Here is a 17,469-nt window from a genome sequence, read left to right on the forward strand (position 1 = left end):
CATCATACACTTCCATTCCGGAGGCAAGATTCGAACCTGCGACTGTAGTGGTCGTGCGGTTCCAGATTGAAGCGCCTAGAACCGCTCGGTCACAACGGCCGGCTCTACGGACTTGTTTGTTATTGGATCGTGTGACCCGCATCACTTGTCGCTCATTTCCGCTTGCTGTGCGAGGAGCTGGCCTTAGTGATAACCTACGGAATGGTTCGCTCTCTTTCCGTTTGACGGTCAATCACAGCGTGCCGTGCGACTAGGAAATGGCTGAGAGGCCGGGAAAGTGATGGGGCGTGATGGCCGCGGTTTCGCCAGCGGGCCTTTCCTCGCCCCACCCCTGGGCCCCTCTGGGCAGTGGCGGGCAGAGACGGCGGCAGTCGACGCGCGAGGCTTCCGTCGCTCGGTGGTGTCCGTCGCTCGGTGGTGTGCGCGCGGGTTCGTGCGCGTTTGCAGGTCACTGCGGCAGCTGAGGACGCGCTCCACGCCGGATCCCGCCGTGAACATCCAACAGGTACGCCAAAGCTGTCTGCCAACTCTTGCCAAATTACGTCTGTTTTTTGGCACGTACTTGTATCTCCGGTGGCAATTGTTGCAAGACAAATAGCACCGTCTCCATATCTGTCTGCTCCTTCCAGTTTCTCGTGCAACGCCGTATCACCTGCTTAAAAATCTACCATAACTGTAAAATTTATGAGATCTGACATGTTAAACGCATTATCTACGACGATGCATCTTCAGCTTCTTCTTACTCGCAGCCATACATTTCTGGAACTAGCTAATATCAGTCTCCACACGATATGTTGTCACCCAGTAACAAAGACCAAATCAGTTTGCTGAAACGCAGCTGCTTTACACATGTAATCTGAGCACTCTTATACTTGTAAAAGAACATTAGCGTTTCCTACTTTTCTTCACCTCTCTTCACGTCTCACACTCCATTTTCCTGTACCGTATCTCCGTTTCACCAACCATCATCAGTGATCTGCGTTCACTTTCTTCAGCCCTGATTCGTTTTTTGTGCGTGTGGTTTTTGCTTTTGTGTGTGTGTGTGTGTGTGTGTGTGTGTGTGTGTGTGCCGGCCGGGGTGGCCAAACGGTTCTAGGCGCTACAGTCTGGAACCGCGTGACCGCTACTGTCGCTGGTTCGAATCCTGTCTCGGGCATGGATGTGTGTGATGTCCTTAGGTTAGTTAGGTTTAAGTAGTTCTAAGTTCTAGGGGACTAATGACCACAGCAGTTAAGTGCCATAGTGCTCAGAGCCATTTGAACCACTTTTTTCCGTCTCACGGTTTTCTATCCTATTACTTATTACATTTGACTATTTAGCAATGGAAAACGGGACTAACCGAATGAGTCGGTAATGCGCCCTTGTGCAAATATTTAACCCTACGATATGATATGAGAGGGGGGCAGCAGCAGTCCTGAAACGTATACCTCGAACACTGACACTCTACAAGCTACGAAAAGAAGTTTCGCGAGAAAGACGTCGCCTTTCTAGCAAATACTTAATTTCCTGAGCACCTCTGTGACATTTTCTAGTCGGCTGTACTGACTCATTACGATCATAATACATTGTCTCTGAGTTTGTGTGTTATCTGCTGAAATGCCTCCTCGTCAGGAAGTACAGTTCAAATAGCTCTGAGCACTATGGGACTTCACATCTGAAGTCATCAGTCCCATAACACTTAGAACTACTTAGACCTAACTAACCTAAGGACATCACACACATCCATGCCCGAGGCAGGATTCGAACCTGCGACCGTACCGGTCGCGCGGTTTCAGGCTGTAGCGCCTAGAACCGCTCGGCCACCCCGGCCGGCATACCGCAGTTCTTCTTGCTATAATTATTGAGACGCTATTGCTGCTTTTATTACGCCGTAATATAGACTGAAGTGACACAAGTCATGGGATAGAGGCATGCACATGTACAGATGACGGTAGTATCGCGTAGACGAGCTATTAAAAGGCAGTTCATTGGCGGAGCTATTATTTGTACTCATGATTCATGCAAAAAGGTTTCCGAAGCGTTTATGGGCGGACGACAGGAGTTAACAGACTTTGAACACAGAATAGTTGGAGCTAGACGCATGGAACGTTCCTTTTCGGTAATTTTTAGGAAAATCAATGTTCTTAGGTTCACAGTGTAAAGAGAGAGCCGAGAATACAAAATTTCAAATACTACCTCTCACTACGAACAACGCAGTCGCTGACGTCTTTCACGTAACGACCGAAAGCAGCGCCGTTTGCGTACAGTTGTCGGTGCTAACAGACAAGCAACACCGCGTAAAGTAACCCCAGAAAACAATATGGGATGTGCGACGAACATATCCTTTACGACTGTGCGTCGGAATTTGACGTCAATGGGCTATGTCAACAGGCAACTGACGCAAACGTCTTTGCTAACAGCACAATATCGCCTGCAGCGCCTCTCCCGGGCACGTGACCTTATCGCTTGGACCATAGACGACTGGAAAACCAGGTAAGTATCGATTTAAGTTGGTAAGGGGTAATGGTACGGTTAGTGTGTGGCGCAGAACCCACGAAACCATGGTTCCAAATTGTCAACAAGACACTGGGCAATCTGGTGGTGGCTCCATAATCGTGTGCGCTGTGTTTACACGGATGGGACTGTGTCGTCTGACCAGACTGAAGTGATCACTGACTAGAAATCGTTATGTTCCGCTACACGGCAGCCATTTGTAGCCTTTTATGGACTTCATTTTCCCAAACAACGATGGAGCTTTTTTGAATGTCATCTGGCCACACTTGTTCGCGAACGGTTTGACGAACATCTTGACAACACGGGCGAATGATCTGATCATCCAGTTCGTCTAAAATGTATCCCACCGAACATTTATGGGACATATTCGAGAGGTCAGTTCGTTTATAAAATTCTGTCCCGACAACACTTTCACAACTATGGATGGATATGGAGCCAACATGGCTAAATATTTCTGCAGGGAATTTCCAACAACTTTTTGAGTCCATACCGTGTCGGGTTGCTGCATTCCGCCGGGCAGAAGGAGGTATCCCATGACTTTTGTAATATGAAAAGACAATTCAATAACGGACCGAGAGAGGTGGCGCTGTTGTTAGCACGCTGTACTCGCATTCCGGGGGACGTCGGTTCAAATCTCTGTCTGCCATCCAGATCTACATTTCCCGTGATCTTCCTAAATAGCTTCAGGTAAATGTCGGGATGATTCATTTGAAAAGTTCACTGCCGAGTTCCTTCACCATCCCGTCGTAATCAGAGCTTGTGCTCCGTCTCTAATGACCGCACTGTCGACGGACCGAAGGCGTAAGGTGTGTTTCAATAGGTGTAAAAGACTTCCCAAATTCCATGTTATTGACAGAAGCAAAAGAAAATTTTATTAAGCTAAGGCTCTTCCGGTCTTTTTTTTTCCCAACTGCCACGTAAGCTTCTGTGAAGTGAATTAATAAAGTTAATACTGGAAACGTTTGTGAAAAATTTACTGTTGTCGTTTACATACATGAGCGTTTTATTGCAAGGTAGACGATGGGTCGTGTGCTATCATGTTTTGGAGTAATATAATTATTTGCTCTTGACCGTGCTGATATACACTCCTATTAAGAAAATAAACGAGGAAACGGATTACGAGAGAACAGGAAGAAAGACGATAAACGTACAAGAAAACCTCCCTGAGAAGATATGAGAATTATTTGTTGTATTTGCAAGTGTAACGTCTAATGATTTTCAGCAATATGATTCTGCGTGAGACTTTATCTCACCAAAGATGCAATTGCATACAAAAAGAATCACTACAGACCACAGGTATGCCGAAGAATGAGGCTGGGGAAGATATAATGTATGATCTTAGAAGTATTACACGGCACTATTAAAATTCTGCAACTGAACAGGAAGTATTTAAAATTACTGAACTACATGTGATGAACCCAGTCTATTCATTTAACACCGAACAACGCACATTTTCAGGAACACGCCTCATTCACGAGCTGCGAAACCTATGTAAATAAACAAACTGTGCTCTAAGATGTAATCAGAGAGCCCGATATACATCGTGTAGTGCAATGAAATATTTTTAATCGGGACTAAACATAGTGTTTTAATGTACACTTAGTGTATGTGTAATATGCTCATAATTCAAGCGTTACAAAACTTAACTTTGGCGTTACTCGTTGCATATGTAATCAATATCTTTACTCTTGCGGCATCTGTAGTAATTTGATTTACGCCATGGTTTATATAGCTCTTGAAGATTAGTATCTCAGTGTCCACTCTAAATGAAATTATGAAATATCTATTCTGTCTTAGGAGGTTAAATGAAATCGTGAAGTATTTGTGGGTACAGGAGTCAAAAGGAATCAGTTGTAGCCGCAGCTAAGTTACGTATAATTTCGTGCTGTAAAATTGAAGTAGAACCCTCTATAATTTTCACGTATAAATGAACAGGTGCTGAAATATAAAATTAATGGACTTTTAAGTGACTATCCCGCCATCATTTCCATCCGCTGCAAACTGCCGATCGCGGAAAGGATCCCGTTCTCCGGATGTGGCATTCGGCACGGACTCGCTGCGCATGCGCCGATAGACCTGCTTCATTAACAGCCATTGGAAACTGTTAAACGAAAACATTCCGTCAGACTCTCCACAAGAGCACAACAGATCATTTGAACAACAGGAAAGAATAGATGTTCCTCGACATTCTGCACCCAAATGAGTGTATAAAAATGCTTGTTGTTCATGGCGTTTGAGGAGGAATTATAAGTTTTTCATGAGGCGGTAGAAGCGACAGTTTAGGGTTAACAGTTTCCTATAAACATTTGCCCCGTTGTCAACCAATGCACAGTTGCAGCTGTTAGAATGTAACGCGTCTACTAATCCTTACTAAATGAATCTAGAACAAATCAAGCAGCTTATTGAAACAATTAACTGAAATAATGTTCAAATTGTGTTCAGTAGTCTTTAAGAAACTTCAATATCTACTTCAATCGACGTTGAAGCTCACTACTCCGCATTACTCCCAGCTCTTGTGAGAGCCTTTTGGTGTACAATAATGAGGGTAGCATTGTTTATAGTACAAGATATTAGCTTGATTCTTGCGCTCAGTTTCTCAGCAAAGAGCTCCCCTTTTGTTTCATCCTCAAAAACGAAAGTATGATGAAATAAGGCGTAGCGAGCTTGATTGCCAATGAACAAGATCATATATCAATGAGGGAAAATTATGTGACATCCTCCACGCTGGGTGGAACATGCAAGGACTCTGACGTGCTGAAAGAACAAAGCTAATTTTCCTTTGTACAGGCACTTCTTTTAATAACAGAGTTCAGTATTCAGAAGGCTTTTATATGTGATACCTGCAATAAGTAAATTTATTCTGACAACCGACTTACAGTCACGCCACTGCACGTAGTTACAGAGAATTGGTGTTATGCGTATGACAACACAGTGCTGCGTGGATCCTCGTTTGATTGATATATGCGTAAAAGAAGCTTCGTGAGTCAACAAAGTGAATGGACTTCCTTCGGCTCTCATCAGCAGCAGGATGTTTACGATATACGTTCCTTAGTATCTGCAATTGGAAATTTGTGGTAAGGTCTTATTGGACCAGACTGCTTAGCTCATCGGTCACTAAGCTTACACACTACTTAATGTAACTGTAACTTTCGCTAAGGACGACACACACACGCATCCATGCCCGAGGAGGAGTCGAACCTGCGACCGTAGCGGTCGCGCGGTTCCAGACTGAAGAGCCTAGAACCGCTCGGCCATTGCGGCCGGCGCATTATTTGTCGTAGTGCCAAAACGGAGGAATTATCTGATGTCAAAAAGGGCAGGATCGTTGGAATTTGGGCAAAGATCGAAAGAATTTCCAAAAAGACAACTGTTCGGGTGCCGCCATGGTTAAAGCATACCTTGCATGACAAAATAGAGCTATCCAAAGCCGGCGCCGAGATACCTATGATGCTTCACGGGCCATAGACAACAGGTTCCGGAGTTATGCACGTGCGCAAACACTTGCTGCTACAGAGCTACCAACCGTGTCTCCTCACTCTCTAGGTGAGCTGCTCATTCTGGAAAGCACCAAGGATGAACGCAAGTAAGCATATATCCTTGGGGACCATGTCCACACCCACATGCAGTTCTTTTTCCCTCGGCACTGTGCCATCTATTAGCAGGACGTGTCAGACCGCTTGCACCTGACATGCGTCGTTCGAAGAGCACCAGCATGAGTTTATCGCACTCCTCTGGCAACCAAACGCCTCCGGATTTAAACCTAATCGAGAATATGTGAGACTACCTTGATGGATCTGCTCGCACCATCGGTCATCAACCGAGAGACGTAGCGCAGCAGTCCACGGCAGTGGTGTCTGCATGACTCCACATCCCTGTCGGTACCTCACTGGTTCTGTTCCTGCACGTGTCGCAGTGGTCCTCGCTGTTTAAGGCTTTTGACAGGTGGTCACATTAACGTGAATAGACAGCGTATCTTGATAATAAACTAAGAACAGATCATCTGGGAAGCGAGTTATGGGAAGACGGAACGCAAGTGGGCTTCAAAAACTCGATATCTAGATTTTAGCATATTTGAAATGCCTGGTCGTTCCTGCGTGAAACAGTTTTTTTGAGATGTGATGGTTTTCTTGGCGCATGTTCTTTGCCCGAATGATCCCGACACTTGGTGCAAGTACGGGAGAACTGCCAGATATGACGACAAACATTCTTTACCTGCATCAGTAATGAATGAAATTAAACCCATATTTAAAGACCTTTGTAAAGATACATTGTTGAAGAAATGTCTTCATTGGAATATCCAAAATTTAAATGAATGTGCGAATTCTGTCATTTGGAACCGTTTACCTAAAACTGTATTTGTTCAGCTTACAACCCTCAAATTTTGGTGTTTATGATGCTATTTTATGCTTCAGTGATGTTGTAATTAGAAAACTGGATGTTTTGGAATCATCGGGCATAAAACCTAGTTGAAATACTGCAAAATCCTTGGCTCAAATAGATAAAGAGAGAACTCGTAAAACTAATTTAAAATGCACGGAAGAAGCCAGACAGAAAAGAAGAGGAACCAAGAGAAGAAAAGAAGATCAGTATGAGACAGATGATGCTCAGTATGGTGCAGGAAAATATTAGTGGTAAACAATTCTCATCAATAACTATACCTAGATATGCAATATTAAACTTTAAACAACATTTTTTTTTACTTTCAGGTACCATTATTTGATAAACTAATGGTGTTAGTAACATGAAATTTGCTCAATTTGTACTACAGATGGTAACGAGTTACTACAGGAAATTGAGAACCACCAAACAATCAGAAACTGTTTTACATTAATTGATGTACAAAATGTTAAATTTTACTAGTGTAAGAATAAACTTTTTTCCTTCAAAACCATAAGAGGTATCATGTTCATTTTACTTGTAAAATGAGGCATATATATTATATACAGGGTGTCCCAGCTATCTTGTCCACCCAAAATATCTCTGGAACAACAACAGCTATTGGAAGGGGACTATCACCGGTATCAATGTAGGGCTGGGGCCCATGTATGTACATATTTGGAAACATTCTAAAACGAAAGCATATGTGCTTTTTAACAAAAACTTATGTTTTTTTAATTGGCCCTCTTCTATTTTTTCTTCAGCAATCCATAGCCTGACAAAGCACATACACAATGGCGTTGATTGCATCGATATATTCCCATTACATCCCCAGATATTGAGACGCGAAGTTGACGCTTGAAACACTCGACATGCACTGCTAGCGCACGTCCTGAGGCTCAGGCGTTAACCCTATGCTTTAATGCAGGATGGCAGCAGACCGTATTATTCGTTTCGGACCTCTTTATAAGTATGGAAGTGTGATTAGGCATGTCAATCACATCGCGATTACGGGCAGCATGGGGTTCACTCTTGAGTCTCAGGACGTGCGCTAGCAGCGCATGTCGGGTGTTTCAAGCGTCAACTTCGCGTCTTAATATCTCGGGATGTAATGGGAATATTGCGATGCAATCAACGCCATTGTGTATGTGCTTCGTCCTGCTATGGATTGCTGAAGAAAAAATATAGGAGGTCCATTTAAAAAAACATTTTTTTGTGTTAAAAAACACATGTTGTTGTTGTTGTGGTCTTCAGTTCCGAGACTGGTTTGATGCAGCTCTCCATGCTATTCTATCCTGCGCAAGCTTCTTCATCTCCCAATATCTACTGCAACCTACATACTTCTGAATCTGCTTAGTGTATTCATCTCTTGGTCTCCCTCTACGATTTTTACCCTCCACGCTGCCCTCCAATACTAAAATTGTGATCCCTTGATGCCTCAGAACATATCCTACCAACCGGTCAAACTTCTATTCTCTTCTTGTCCAAACTATTTATCGTCCATATTTCACTTCCATACATGGCTACGCTCCATACAAATACTTTCAGAAATGACTTCCTGACACTGAAATCTATACTCGATGTTTATCAAATTTTTCTTGTTCAGAAACGCTTTTCTTGCCATTGCCAGTCTACATTTTATATCCTCTCCATTTCGACCATCATCAGTTATTTTGCTCCCCAAATAGCAAAACTCCTTTATTACTTTAAGTGTCTCATTTCCTAATCTAATACCCCCAGCGTCACCGGCTTAATTCGACTACATTCCAATATCTTCGTTTTGCTTTTATTTATGTTCATCTTATATCCTCCCTTCAAGACTGTCCATTCCGTTCAATTGCTCTTCCAGGTCCTTTGCTGTCTCTGACAGAATTACGTTGTCATCGGCAAACCTCAAAGTTTTTATTTCTTCTCCATGGATTTCAATACCTACGCCGAATTTTTGTTTTGTTTCCTTCACTGCTTGCTCAGTATACAGATTGAACAACATCTGGGAGAGGCTACAACTCTGTCTCACTCCCCTCCCAGCCACTGCTTCCCTTTCATGCCCCTCGACTCTTATAACTGCCACCTGGTTTCTGTACAAATTGTAAATAGCCTTTCGATCCCTGTATTTTATCCCTGCCACCTTCAGAATTTGAAAGAGAGTATTCCAGTCAACATTGTCAAAAGCTTTCTCTAAGTCTACAAATGCTAGAAACGTAGGTTTGCCGTTCCTTAATCTAGCTTCTAAGATAAGTCGTAAGGTCAGTATTGCTTCACGTGTTCCAACACTTCTTCGGAATCCAAACTGATCTTCCCCAAGGTCGGCTTCTACTAGTTTTTCCATTCGTCTGTTAAGAATTCGCGTTAGTATTTTGCAGCTGTGACTTATTAAACTGATAGTTCGGTAATTTTCACATCTGTCAACACCTGCTTTCTTTGAGATTTGAATTATTATATTCTTCTTGATGTCTGAGGGTATTTCACCTGTTTCATGCATCTTGCTCACCAGATGGTAGAGTTTTGTCAGGACTGGCTCTCCCAAAGCTGTCAGTAGTTCTATGGAATGTTATCTACTCCGGGGGCCTTGTTTCGATTCAGGTCTTTCAGTGCTCTGTCAAACTCTTCACGCAGTATCATATCTCCCATTTCATCTTCATCTGCATCCTCTTCCATTTCCATAGTATTGTCCTCATGTACATCGCCCTTCTATAGACCCTCTATATATTCCTTCCACCTTTCTGTTTTCCCTTCTTTGCTTAGAACTGGGTTTCCATCTGAGCTCTTGATGTTCATACAAGTCGTTCTCTTATCTCCAAAGGTCTCTTTAGGCAGTATCTACCTGGCTAGTGTCACATCCGAATGTCCCACATAAATCGTTATTGCACGATTCGGACAGTAAGCCAATATCAGCCCACAGTAACTTCGCACAGCATCTCTGAGAACAGGTAGCATGAAGTCTGTGATTCACCGGAGCTGTCCCATTAGCTCAGTGAGGCGAGTCGCTGCCGAGGGGTACGCCGGCCGCCGTGGCCGAGCGGTTCTAGACGCTTCAGTCCAGAACCGCATTGCTGCTATGGTCGCAGGTTCGAATCCTGCCTCGGGCATGTATGTGTGTGATGTCCTTAGGTTAGTTAGGTTTAAGTAGTTCTAAGTTCTAGGGGACTGATGACCTCAGATGTTAAGCCATATAGTGCTTAGAGCCATTTGAACCTAGAGGTACGGATATGCGGACCCGTCCATGTTAGAGTCGCGGTCGCGCGAATCGTCATATTTTAAAGTTAAAGCTTAAGACTGTTTCCAATTTACACCTCCACAACGCCGTAAATTGTGTATTTCTTTATGTTACTGTTTTCTTTGTTTGAAGATTAAGATATACGTGAAGTTCTCACGGATGTAAACGACCACATCCTCTCATTCATTACACAAATAAAGCCAACAGAAGATAATAGTAGATACAGTAACATCGTCTTTATCCAAAGAGGAACGAAAAGACAATGGATAGGCTTCACTAGACTGCACGTTACGCTACGCATGATAATTCCATCCTGCACCTTTAATGTTCACGCTTGTCTTCACATAGCCAGTACCTACACGTACGAGCAACGTTCACTCTAGAGAAGATGTTCAAACACTTCGCCACTCGCTTGAGTATACTTTTCTGGACCTTACGCAACACATCTGCATTCACCACTGCTGAAGCGGCAAGTACGCCAGCTATTAGGTCGTCTACATCCATGGGTGGAGCACTATAAAGTTATTCCTTTAAGTGCCCACACAAATAAAAATCTTGTGGATTAAGATCCTGTGAACGTGGAGGCCAGAAGATGGGACCTCCATGACCAAACCAATCCCCTTGAAACGCTTCATTTAAATAGTTACGCAGATTCATTCCGAAGCGTCACGGCGCAGCATCATGCTGAAAATGTAGCTGTCACCAAACATCAGTGGAACGTTTTCTGATGTCTCAGGCAATTTGTCGCAAACGCACGTACGATCACATTCCACTTGTCCGGCAATAGGCAAGGACTCGAAAGCACTCCCGTCACATTTCAGCCCACAGGTTTATGCCAAAGCGTGCCTCAAAGCCACGTACATACGTGACACATTGGCTTTGTATCGACCAATAGTGGCTATTGTGGAATTGGACATACCTTCACGAGTGAAGCCAGATTCGTCAATCCATATTTATGAAATGTGCACTTGGTGCAAAATGCATTCACAAAACCATAGTCGAATAATGCGGTCTTCTGGCCGTTGTTGTTAAAGTTTAATAATATGGATGCAGTTCTTCATCGTGCAACGCTTCAACAATCAGTGTTTCAGATACCACGGATATTTCGCGGAGGTGACTGGTGAACCGTTTTAGAATCACGTCCTCTGTTTGTGAAGTACATCTGTTTCTTGCAGGACCCTAGTTCATTACTTGTGCATGAAGATTTCCAGTTTCCCGAACGTGTTGCTCCAGACGAGGAAAAACACGAGCAGCAGCAGCAACAGCAGCAGTTTGCTTAACAGATACACTGCATGGGGGCTTAATTAAATATAGAATGCTAATGATTTTAATTTTAATCGCTGTTTGTGCGGTTACGCAGTCTCGTAACCGGTTGACCCTGAATAATATTAGTGCGTAATCTGACTGCACAGAATAACAACAAAGAATGAAAGGAAATTTCCGTTAACACAATTAATTAATTAAGTCCCCAGCAATTATAAAACCTATGAAACAAGAAAGCACAAATGTAACTGTTCTGTGTGTGTGGAAGTGTGATTCAACGTACACCTCTGGCACGGTTCTTCCACGATAAGACAAGATATTTTGAACCCCATTTGTACTGAAGTAATTAAAGAAACTAGAAATACTGTGATTGCACATAGAAACCAGAATTATAGTCAAATACAAGATTACGAGCCAGATGCTTTGTTGACTGAACCTGTGAGCAAGAGGTATTGTTAGTTAGGAAGTTTGAAATAAATAAAAATAAAAAATTCGTTACCTTCATATATATTGACGAAAAATACACTCTGATCATTACAACATCCCCAATCGAATAACATACGGTGTCTTGCCCAACAGAACAACTGGTACTCTATCGTCGTCTCAACAAGCACAGATCACTCCTACCTCAGAACTACTACTGCCCTCACCAACTTCTCAGCGGCAACTGCCAGTGGAGGCGGCTGAATAATACTCTTTGGCGCAATCTCTGGCGCTATGACTCAGTGTAGCCACCTTTCAACACCCAGCACCAAAAGCATACTGACGTAATGATCGTTTGTGTACTCCATCGGGAAACCATCCTGCATGAACTTGATAGGAGCAATTATTGTTGTACATTACGTGATTAGTAGATACATGAAAGGAGTTTAATGGATCCCACTGTCCTAAATGGGTTATTGACATGTGACAAAATGATGTTCTGCTTGTAAAGGACGAGAACTAGGGAACGGGTTACTAAAAAAAATAAAAGAAAAAGGAACGTCAGGATGAGTCGAACCATAGCTCCGCTGTGAATGTGGGTTCGATGTCCCATCAGTCTATTCAGTGAACTGCAACCGCTTGTACGTTTATGCGGGTTGATACACGTTCCTCTCTGTACATTCTGTTCCGGTGCGCTATGTGACAGTGTTACCAGCTCCTCGTTTTCATACATGTGTTCTCAAAATGCATCCGACCTGATTTTCCTACATAAATTTTTGTCTTGAATCTGGATGAGAAATCGCATGCCTACCTCCAAATGCGGCACTTTTTCTTCACCCTGTGTTTACAAAAATCGTGTTTTAACATTTTTTTGAATTTGTTACATATTTTGATTGATTATAAAGTTATGTCTCTGAATACTAACAGAAATGTATCTCAGCATAGTAACATAAATATAACAATAATACACTCCTGTAAATTGAAATAAGAAGACCGTGAATTCATTGTCCCAGGAAGGGGAAACTTTATTGACACATTCCTGGGGTCAGATACATCACATGATCACACTGACAGAACCACAGGCACATAGACACAGGCAACAGAGCATGCACAATGTCGGCACTAGTACAGTGTATATCCACCTTTCGCAGCAATGCAGGCTGCTATTCTCCCATGGAGACGATCGTAGAGATGCTGGATGTAGTCCTGTGGAACGGCTTGCCATGCCATTTCCACCTGGCGCCTCAGTTGGACCAGCGTTCGTGCTGGACGTGCAGACCGCGTGAGACGACGCTTCATCCAGTCCCAAACATGCTCAATGGGGGACAGATCCGGAGATCTTGCTGGCCAGGGTAGTTGACTTACACCTTCTAGAGCACGTTGGGTGGCACGGGATACATGCGGACGTGCATTGTCCTGTTGGAACAGCAAGTTCCCTTGCCGGTCTAGGAATGGTAGAACGATGGGTTCGATGACGGTTTGGATGTACCGTGCACTATTCAGTGTCCCCTCGACGATCACCAGAGGTGTACGGCCAGTGCAGGAGATCGCTCCCCACACCATGATGCCGGTGTTGGCCCTGTGTGCCTCGGTCGTATGCAGTCCTGATTGTGGCGCTCACCTGCACGGCACCAAACACGCATACGACCATCGTTGGCACCAAGGCAGAAGCGACTCTCATCGCTGAAAACGACACGTCTCCATTCGTCCCTCCATTCACGCCTGTCGCGACACCACTGGAGGCGGGCTGCATGATGTTGGGGCGTGAGCGGAAGACGGCCTAACGGTGTGCGGGACCGTAGCCCAGCTTCATGGAGACGGTTGCGAATGGTCCTCGCCGATACCCCAGGAGCAACAGTGTCCCTAATTTGCTGGGAAGTGGCGGTGCGGTCCCCTACGGCACTGCGTAGGATCCTACGGTCTTGGCGTGCATCCTTGCGTCGCTGCAGTCCGGTCCCAGGTCGACGGGCACGTGTACCTTCCGCCGACCACTGGCGACAACATCGATGTACTGTGGAGACCTCCCGCCCCACGTGTTGAGCAAATCGGCGGTACGTCCACCCGGCCTCCCGCATGCCCACTATACGCCCTCGCTCAAAGTCAGTCAACTGCACATACGGTTCACGTCCACGCTGTCGCGGCGTGCTACCAGTGTTAAAGACTGCGATGGAGCTCCGTATGCCACGGCAAACTGGCTGACACTGAAGGCGGCGGTGCACAAATGCTGCGCAGCCAACACCGCGGTTCCTGGTGTGTCCGCTGTGCCGTGCGTGTGATCATTGCTTGTACAGCCCTTTCGCAGTGTCCGGAACAAGTATGGTGGGTCTGACACACCGGTGTCAATGTGTTCTTTTTTCCATTTCCAGGAGTGTATATTAAGCAATAGTTAAGAAAAAAGGATACTACTGTGCTCATCAAATAGAAGAATATTCAAAAGATTCTTGTGTGATCGAAGAGCAGAGTGAAAGTCCCACTGCCAGCTGGTGTAAGATGTTTTTCAAATGGACGAGTACATTACGCTCTGAATGAAGAACATTATTTCAGTTACTGTTCCTCAGAACCGAATGCTAGCGGAGATCTCAGAGCAGAATGCAGTAACGTTTAGGCGCAGTTTGGAGCCTTTTGCAAAGATTGGTGACGTGACGAAGGGACTGCCATCACACTCCAGTGTCCAACCGACAATCAACACCGTGACCACAGGCTTTTGTCGGTTCATAAAACAAGGCAATAGACTTTTCGAACCGATGGGAGCTGGATTTACGTTCCTTTTTGAGATTAGTAGAGTTCAGTTTTGATTGATTTTTTTCGGGCAAAGACAGAACTATGACTGGTCCTCATTTTACTTCACAACTCAGACTTCCGAAAAACTACTTATTTAAATAAGAAACAAGATCGGAGCATAATAAAATATTTTCTTTTTCTTTTCTTTGCAACAAACAACGATACAGTGAGGCAGCAATTGTAATAATAATGCTACAGCTTCAATAATAATTTTACAGAAATTTTAACTTTAAAGTGTACTTCAATGAGAGATGCTTCTAATAGTTTGCACAGCGAAACTGTCTCGACATCTGGCGAAAAACCCAAAGAGATTTTGGTCATACGTAATGTACACCAGCGGCAAGACGCAATCAGTGCCTTCACCGTGCGATAATAATTGTAATGTCACTGATGATAGTGTCATTAAAGCAGAGTTTTCGAAACTCCTTCGCCAAAGAAGACAAAGTAAATATTCCAGATTTCGAATCAGGAACAACTGTCAACGTTAGTAACTTAGAAGTAGATTTCATCCGTGCACCGTTAGTAACTTAGAAGTAGATTTCATCGGTGCAAGACCTCCAGTCCAGACTGTATACCAGGCAGGGTCTTTTCTCATTATATTGATACAATTGCTCCATGCTTAGTAATCATATACAACCGTTAACTCGTCGAAAAATTCGTGCTTAAAGACTGTAAATCTGCTCAAGTTACACCAGTATCCAACTAACATAGATTTGCAATAGGATTTTGGAAATTGTACTACGTTCGAACATTTGAATTACCGTAAAGAAAACGATTTATTGACAAACAGCACGTATTCAGGAAATATCGTTCTTGCGAAACACAACTAGCGCTTTATTGTCAGGAAGCAATGAATGCCATCGACAGAAGATGCCAAATTGATTCCATGTATTTAGATTTCAAGAAGGTTGTTGATATCGTTCGTCAGAAGTGACTTCTAATCAAATTGTGTGTCTAAGGAACATCGCCTCAGTTGTGCAACTGGATTTGTGATTTCCTGTCAGGAAGGTCACAGTTCGTAGTAAATGACGGAAAGTCATTGAGTCAAACAGAAGTAATACCTGCACCCCCCCCCCCCATGGGAGTATTATACATCTACATCTACATGACTACTCTGCAATTCACATTTAAGTGCTTGGCAGAGGGTTCATCGAACCACAATCATACTATCTCTCTACTATTCCACTCCCGAACAGCGAGCGGGAAAAACGAACACCTAAACCTTTCTGTTCGAGCTCTGATTTCTCTTATTTTATTTTGATGATCATTCCTACCTATGTAGGTTGGGCTCAACAAAATATTTTCGCATTCGGAAGAGAAAGTTGGTGACTGAAATTTCGTAAAAAGCTCTCGCCGCGACGAAAAACGTCTATGCTGTAATGACTTCCATCCCAACTCGTGTATCATATCTGCCACACTCTCTCCCCTATAACGCGATAATACAAAACGAGCTGCCCTTCTTTGCACCCTCTCGATGTCCTCCGTCAATCCCACCTGGTAAGGATCCCACACCGCGCAGCAATATTCTAACAGAGGACGAACGAGTGTAGTGTAAGCTGTCTCTTTAGTGGACTTGTTGCATCTTCTAAGTGTCCTGCCAATGAAACGCAACCTTTGGCTCGCCTTCCCGACAATATTATCTATGTGGTCCTTCCAACTGAAGTTGTTCGTAATTTTAACACCCAGGTACTTAGTTGAATTGACAGCCTTGAGAATTGTACTATTTATCGAGTAATCGAATTCCAACGGATTTCTTTTCGAACTCATGTGGATCATCTCACACTTTTCGTTATTTAGCGTCAACTGCCACCTGACACACCATACAGCAATCTTTTCTAAATCGCTTTGCAGCTGATACTGGTCTTCGGATGACCTTACTAGACGGTAAATTATAGCATCATCTGCGAACAACCTAAGAGAACTGCTCAGATTGTCACCCAGGTCATTTATATAGATCAGGAACAGTAGAGGTCCCAGGATCCTCTGAAGTTCCTGGTGTGCATAAAAGACATAGGGGACAATCTGAGCATCTCTCTTAGATTGTTTGCAAAAAATGTTATCGTTTACCATCTTGTAAAGTTATCAGGTGATAAAAACCAATTGCAAAATGAGTTAGACGAGATACGTGTGTGTTGCGAAAGTGGCGATTGACTCTAAATAATGAAAGGTGTGAACTCATCCACATGAGTAGTAAAAGAAATCCGCTAAATATCGGTAACACGATAAATCACAAAATCTAAAGGCTGTCAGTTAAACTAAATACTTAGGGATTAGAATTACAAATATCTGAAATAGATGATTTTGCGTGGAAAGCAAACCAAAGACTATGGTTCATTGGCAGAACACTAAGAAAATGCAACAGTCTACCAAAGTAACTGCCTACATCATGCTTGTCCAGTCTTTAATGGATTATTGCTTTGCGGTGTGCGATCCGCATCGTATGGAATTGAAGGAGCACATCTAAAAAACATCAAAGAAGTGCTGTTCGTTTTATATTATTACGGATGAGGGGAGAAAGTGCTATATACATGATACGTGAATTGGTATAGCAATAATTTGAAAAACGGTGATTTTCTTTGTGCGTAACCTCGTGAAATTTTAATCACCAACTTTCTCCTCCGATTGCGAACGCCCACCAGCATAGCGAGAAATAATCATCAAGATAAAGTAAGAGAAATCAGAGCTCGCACAGAAAGATTTAAGCGGTCGTTTTTTCTCGCGCGCCATTCTAGAATAGAACGGTAGAAAATCAGCTTGATGGTGGTTCGATGAACCCTCTGCCAGGTATTTAATTGTGAATTGCGGTGTACTCATGTAGATGTTGATGGATAGTGAAAACAAAAACCGATTTTTATATAGCTCATCCTCGTGATACCGCTACACTAGATTTTTTCCGGTTTCCTAAATCGATAATT

At 43.5% G+C, this 17,469-nt stretch overlaps 1 protein-coding gene across 1 annotated transcript in view; it reads left to right on the forward strand.

Annotated features, from left to right (window-relative positions):
- Positions 1-409: 409 nt before the first annotated feature.
- The window catches only part of LOC126335514 (protein yellow-like), a 383,768-nt gene continuing 366,708 nt past the window's right edge, over positions 410-17,469 (forward strand). Inside the window, exon 1 of the mRNA XM_049998871.1 lies at positions 410-505. The gene's annotated coding sequence lies outside the window, so the exon portion shown is untranslated. The remainder of the gene's footprint in view (positions 506-17,469) is intronic.

This window comes from Schistocerca gregaria, chromosome 2 (genome assembly GCF_023897955.1).
Source record: "Schistocerca gregaria isolate iqSchGreg1 chromosome 2, iqSchGreg1.2, whole genome shotgun sequence".
In the NCBI taxonomy this organism is placed as follows: domain Eukaryota; kingdom Metazoa; phylum Arthropoda; class Insecta; order Orthoptera; family Acrididae; genus Schistocerca; species Schistocerca gregaria.